This window comes from Muntiacus reevesi, chromosome X (genome assembly GCF_963930625.1).
Source record: "Muntiacus reevesi chromosome X, mMunRee1.1, whole genome shotgun sequence".
Classification (NCBI taxonomy): Eukaryota; Metazoa; Chordata; class Mammalia; order Artiodactyla; family Cervidae; genus Muntiacus; species Muntiacus reevesi.
The window spans coordinates 36,130,884-36,137,905 of NC_089271.1; the positions used below are offsets into that span (position 1 = coordinate 36,130,884).

The 7,022-nt window shown below is 40.2% G+C and overlaps 1 pseudogene; it reads left to right on the forward strand.

Moving 5' to 3' along the window:
- The first annotated feature begins 5,161 nt into the window (after positions 1-5,161).
- On the forward strand, positions 5,162-6,433 carry LOC136154425 (protein FAM47E pseudogene; annotated as a pseudogene).
- Positions 6,434-7,022: the final 589 nt, after the last annotated feature.

The window sequence follows — 7,022 nt, forward strand, 5'->3', positions numbered from 1 at the left end:
AGATTCCTCAAAATATCACAAACAGAACCACCTTATAATCCAGCAATCTTACTTCTGGCTATACATCCAAAGAAAGTGAAATCAGGATACTGAGATACATTCACTCCCATGTTCACTGTAGCATTATTCACAATAGTCCAGATATGGAAACAAATTAAATATCCATCCAGAGAAGGACAAAGGAAATATGAGATACAAACACACACAAGAATATTATTTAACTTTCAAAGAGAAGGAAATCCTACCTTTTGCAACATGGGTTAATCTGGAGGGCATCATGCTAAGTGAAATAATCAAGATGCAGAAAATCAAATACTGCATGATTTCACTTATATGTTGAATCTAAAAGAGTCAAACTCCTAGAAGCAGAGAATAGTAGTAGCAAGAGTTGGTTGTCAGAGACTGGTAGGCAGGGAAAGTTGTTAATCGAGAGGTACAAATTTTAAGTCACTTAGGATGAATAAATTCTGAAAAACTAATGTAGAACACTGTGAATATAGTTAACGATATTGTATATTTGAAATTTTCTAAGAGGGTAGATCTTAAGCCAAGTAAGATGGACAGTATGGGGGATGATGAGTATGTTGATTAGCTTGATTGTGGTGATTGTTTCATTATGTATATGTTTATGAAGTCATCAAGCTGTATACCTTAAAAATATGAAATTTTAAATTATCAATTATACATCATGAAATCTGGGAAAAGAGATTATAATAAATTTCAAAAGACTGAATAGAAAAAAATCTCTTGTACATGAAGGTTTGTAGCAACACTATTCATAACAACAAAAAAGTGGAAAAACCCAAATATTCACCAACAGATGAACAGATACATTAAATATGGTATATCTACATAACTGATTAGTATTTGGCAATACAAAGAAATGAAGTACATATACGTGCTACACCATGGATGAAGCTCAAAAGTGGTATGATAAATGAGAGAAGCCAGTCAAAAGTGACCACATATTCTATAATTGCATTTATATCAAATGTCCAGAATACGCAAATTTAAAAAGACAGAAAGTAGATTAGTGGCTGCCAAGGGCTGAGGTGGCTGGGGGATCGAAGACTGCCAATGGGTTTGGTGTTCCTTTGAGATTAATGACTATGTGTCAAAACCGATTGCTTTGATAGTTGCACAATCCTATTAATACACTAAAAACCATTAGACTGCATACTTTGAAAGAGTGAATTGCTAAAATGCAAGTTCTACCTCAATAAAGCTGTAATTTCAGAAAGGAAGAATCCACATCAGTGTGGAGCAGAGGAGATAGGCTAGATAGAAGAGAGGCCATAAGAAGAATACAGTCATCTGGTAGCAGCCAAAGGAGACTGGTTTCAGGACCCCTGCAGATACCAACGTCTGCAGATTTCAAGTCCCTTGTATGAGATGGTACAGTAGAGTCGGCCGTCCATATCTTTAGGTTCTGCATCCATGAACCCAACTAAATACAGATGGAAAACATTTGGAAAAAGAAAAATCCAAAAAGCAAAACATGAATTTGTGGTGTAACTATTTACAGAGCATTTACACTGCAAGAGGTATTCTAAGTAATCTAGAGATGATTTAAAGTATACAGGCATGTACATAGATTATACACAAATACTGCACCATTTTACATAAGGGACTTGAACATCCGCAGATTTGCGTATCTAAGGGGAGTCCTGGAGCTAACCCCAGGCAGATACCAAGGTACCAGTGTGAAATGTTTCTCCTCCATGAAATCAGGAATGGTAGCTTATCCTTTGATATTCTTCCCTATACCAAATATATTGCATTATTACAGGAAATAATTTGTGCCTCTCCTGATAGTTTAAAGCTGAGTTTCAACTATTTAATTCTTTACCTTCTAAAACTCCTAACTAAAAGTTGTGAAAATAAATAAATAAAAGTTTTGGTTTATCATTATTCTAGAACATTTCCGATGTTATAGTGGCTGATTTGTTTCTTTTATTAAAGCTGTACGTACTTTACACAATGCATCATGCTGGTTGTGGTTTCTTTCACAAGTCTGGAAATAATACAAATTTGCACTGTCATACTATTTTCATTTAACTATTTAAGTAGTAAAATAAGAGCTTTCTTGACAGTTTAGCAAGAACAAACTTTGTATCTTTCCATAGTGGAAGCTAAAGACGGGAGGAGATGAAACAGAAGTTCAGAGAAGATGAACAACAACAACAAAAAGATGTGAAAGATGTACACACTGACAGCTACAAAATACTGCTCAGATAAATGAAAGAATATATACATAAATGAAAACATGCACCTTTGATATTGTTAATCTGTCAAATATCTCAAAATTGATTCGTAGATTCCAAAAAATCCTAATCAAAATTCCAACAGGTTTCTTTTAAAAGACATTGACAAATTGATTCTCAAATTCTCATATATATTCAAAAGACCTGTAAGAGCCAAACCAACTTTGTAAAAGAAGAAAGAGGTTGGAGAACTAATGCAGCCTAAATTCAAGGCTTATTGTAAAATACAAAGTAATCAACACAGAGCAGAACCGGAGTAGAGACAGAGAATCAATGAAACAGAAAAGTGTGTCTGGACATGGACCCACAGAAATAGAGACAACTCATACCTACAAAGTTACAAAGGTAACTGAGTGGAGAAATTTTTCTCTTTTCAAAGAATATAACAAATTCTGGAACTACTAGATATCCGCAGGAAAAATAAAAATAAAAACTTTGGGACTTTCCTCATGGTGCAGTGAATTAAGAATCCATCTGCCAATGTAGAGGACAGAGGTTTGATCCCTGGTAGGGGAAGAGCAATGGGACCCCACTCCAGTACTCCTGCCTGGAAAATCCCATGGACGGAGGAGCCTGGGAGGCTGCAGTCCATGGGGTCTCGAAGAGTTGGACAGGACTGAGTGACTTCACTTTCACTTTTCACTTTCATGCATTGGAGAAGGAAATGGCAACCCACTCCAGTGTTCTTGCCTGGAGAATCCCAGGGACGGAGGAGCCTGGGAGGCTACAGTCCATGGGGTCTCGAAGAGTTGGACAGGACTGAGGGACTTCACTTTCACTTTTCACTTTCATGCATTGGAGAAGGCAATGGCAACCCACCCCAGTGTTCTTGTTTGGAGAATCCCAGGGACGGGGGAGCCTGGTGGGCTGCCGTCTATGGGGTCGCACAGAGTCGGACACAACTGAAGCGACTTAGCAGTAGCAGGGGAAGATTCCACATGCCAAGGAGCAACTAATTTGCTCCCCGAATGCCACAACTACTGAGCCCATGCTCTAGAACCTGTGCCCCTGCAACAAGAGAAACCACCACAATGAAAAGGCCACACACCACAACTAGAGAGTAGCCACTGCTAACTGCAACTAGGGAAAGCCTGATTGCAGCAACAAAGACCCAGTACTGCCAAACATAAATAAATAAAAATTAACAACTTTGATCTCTATCTTTCATCATCATCTAAAGAATTGAAAGAGGTGACAAATCTTAACGTAAAACCTAAAGATTATACAAATTTTAGCAGAACAGGCAAACTCTGGATGGGCAAAGCAAGATTTCTTAGATACAACACAAAAAGACAAGCCATATATTGGATATATACTTGATATACTGGACATCATCAAATGTAAAAACTGTTCTTTAAAAGACAGTATTAAGACAATGAAAAGAAAAATCATAGTTGGAGAAGAAAATGCTTATAAATCATATATTACATCCAGAATACACAAAGAATTCTAAAAATAAGAGATGTCAATCAAAACAATTTTCAAAAGTACAAAAAATTTGAATAGACTCTTCACCAAAGGAGATATATGAATGGCAAATAAGCACCTGAACAGATGTTCAACACCGGTATTACTTAGGGAACTACAAATTAAAAACCAAAATGAGATACCATTATACACCTATTGTGCTGTGGGTACTGTGTGTAGTCACTCAGTCCTGTCCAATTCCTCCAGTATTCTTGCCTAGAGAATCCTGTAGACAGAGGAGCCTGGTGGGCTGTTGTCCATAGGGTCACACAGAGTTGGACATGATTGAAATAACTTAGCATGCAGGCATGAATTGGAGAAGAAAATGGCAACCCACCCCAATATTCTTGTCTGGAGAATCCCAGAGACAGAGGAGCCTGGTGGGCTGCCGTCCATGGGGTCACACAGAGTTGGACACGACTGAAGCGACTTAGCAGCGGCAGCACCAGCATGTCCGATTCTTTGAGACCCCATGGACTCTAGCCCACCAGGCTCCTCTGTTCATGGGGATTTTCCAGGCAACAATATTAGATTGGGCTGCCATGCTCTCCTCCAGGCGATCTTCCCAACCCAGGGATCGAACCCAAGTCTCCTACACTGCAGGCAGACTGTTTACCAGGTGAGCTACCAGGGATGCCCATACACCTATTAAAGCAGCCAAAAATAAAGTGACTAACCTTACTGAGTATTGGGGAAAGTGTAGAGGGAGTGCCATTTTCATATACAACTAGTGAGTGTATATGTGTGTGTGTGCATGCTCAATTGGGTCCGACTCTCTGTGACCCCGTGGACTATAGCTCGCCAGGCTCCTCTGTCCATGGAATTGTCCAGGCAAGAATACTGGATTGGGTTACCTCTTCCTATTCTAGGGGATCTTCCCAACCCAGGGATTAAACCCATGTCTCCTGAGTTTCCTGCATTGGCAGGCAGATTCTTTACCACTAGCGCCATCTGGGAAGCCCCATACACAACTAGAAGAAATATTAACCAGTACAACCAGTTGGGAAAAGTTTGGTAGTGGTCTAAACCATAAAAGTTCATCTGCTCCCAGCTTTCCACTCAGAGTTAAAGTTTACCCAAGAGAAATGAAAGTATATGGATATACAAAGACAGAAACACAAATATTTGCAGGAGCTTTATTTGTGATAGCCTCAAACTGCAAATAATCCAAATGTCCACCAAAAGGTGAGTGCATAAATAAGTGATGCTATGTCCATACAACAGAATAGTAACAACAACACAGTAACTACAACAAAAAGGAATGTGCCTTCACAGCACATCCTGGGAGAATGCAGGTTTCACATGGCGCCCGCATTGACCCGCCTCCAGGGAGAATCTAGCGGCACCTGGCTACGTGGTCTCCTAGCAACCGGAGAAGCCGCGACAACAAACTACTAAAGCAGTGAGTCCCCCTCGAGGCCAGGGGAACCATGGCAGAAAAGAAGTGGCTGCTAGGGCCGGGGCCACTGGAACCAATGCCCCTGGGCATGAACTGCAAGCCCTGGTACAAAGACAAGTTACCCTCCGAGTGTTTCGCAAAGCACAAGAAGGCACTCTTGAAGTTCCCCACATCCCTGGACAGCCGGCAGTGGGTATTTGTGAAAGAGGGGCTGGACGACTTCCGGAAGGGCTGCCCACCTTGTAAAGATCTGATCACTCGGGGACCTAGTGAGGGCTTTCTCCCCGTGATTGCTCACAGAGTTCCCCAGCATGCCCCCCCAAAGAAAAAGCTGCCCGTGGAGGCAGAAGTGTTCTCCACGCTTTCATCAGCCCAGCAAGCACGGAAGGCATTCGTGGAGGAAATCGAAGCCCATCTAACCCAGCATCCCTCGGCGCTCTACCAGAAGCTGGAGGAAGATCTACCTGCAGACCTCTTATTAAAGGTGCTGGAAGTGCTCGATCCTGACAGAAAGCTGGAGGACTTGTGGGCTTACTGTCTGGGTCCCAAGGGAAAAAAGAAGTCCCCCAAAAAGCTTCCTAAAAAACACTCTGTGATGGTCCAGCTGGAACCTGTCAAGGAGGCTCCCGTGTCACACCTAGCCAGTTTCTACTTTGAAGACAAGGAGTCAAGCAGAAAGGATTCACTCACTGATTCGTCTTTTGATAACAATGTACCGAAAGGAATTCGGAAATTCTGCAAATGGGTTTCTACTTTTGGAGACTTGGGCATTGACGAACAGTTCATCATGAAAATGTGTGAGGTGGACTGCGACTGCCCAGCAACCCATGGCAAAGCCCACATTAAGAAATTATCCCAGGTTTCTTCAAAAGTAAAATTTGACATCAGTGTAGGTAAAATGAAGGCAATAAAATACTCCATGGGGGAACAAAACTGGGAGAGGAAACTCCAGAAACCACACAATCCTTATAAACCTGACTGGGTGAAGATAAGGTATGGTGCATGGTACCTGCGGCCCAAGTTGTGGAAAAAGCTAATAAATGACGAACCTTTGATTGATCCCAAGGTCTTACTTGGAGGTGGGATTTTTGGAAAGAGGTTTCCTGAACAGGACATTCTTGAAGATCTTTATGGAACAATTGCATTTAAAGATTTCATTCTAAGCAAGGGCTACCGGATGCCAGACATCCTTGAGAGGTTGTTCACCAGGAAGGGATGGAAATATGATTCTGTTAGGACTCCTATACACAAAGTGATAAAAATCAGCTTAATTGGAGAAGATAATGCACGGGAAGACGCTTAGACATTTTTCTATTTACTGCTTAACTTGGCTTTTTTTCTCTCTCTCATTGTAACATCCATCAGAATTCATGGTGAGTGTCCATCCCATCATGTATGTACAACTTTGATTCTACATCTGTAAATTTAATACCTAATGCTTATAAACAGTTCTCAATGACCTTCTGCTTGGGTCTATCAATATTTTATCAGTTTTATCGCCTATGAAATCAATATTCATATATACTCTTCTCACATTTTATAGCATCGTGAATACCACATTGTTGTATCAATTATTTGTAGAAATAAATCCACAAAAAATAATTCCTTTTTATAAGTATGATCTAGCTATGTCAGCTACAAAATGGGATCAGTTTCAAAATAATTGTGCATTATAATTAAAATCATAATGAGTTAATTATGACAATTACTCTTAAGTACAATTGGTAGCCAAAATAATGTTAGCCCCATTTAATAATGAAATTGCTATCCCCCTTATTAGGATTGCATCAAGCTGCATCAAGCTCCCAAAACAGATGGAAAAGTATCAAAATTATAGGTGAAACTTTAATTATGCTGTTTTGTCATGCCTCTTAATTAAATATACTTAAAAA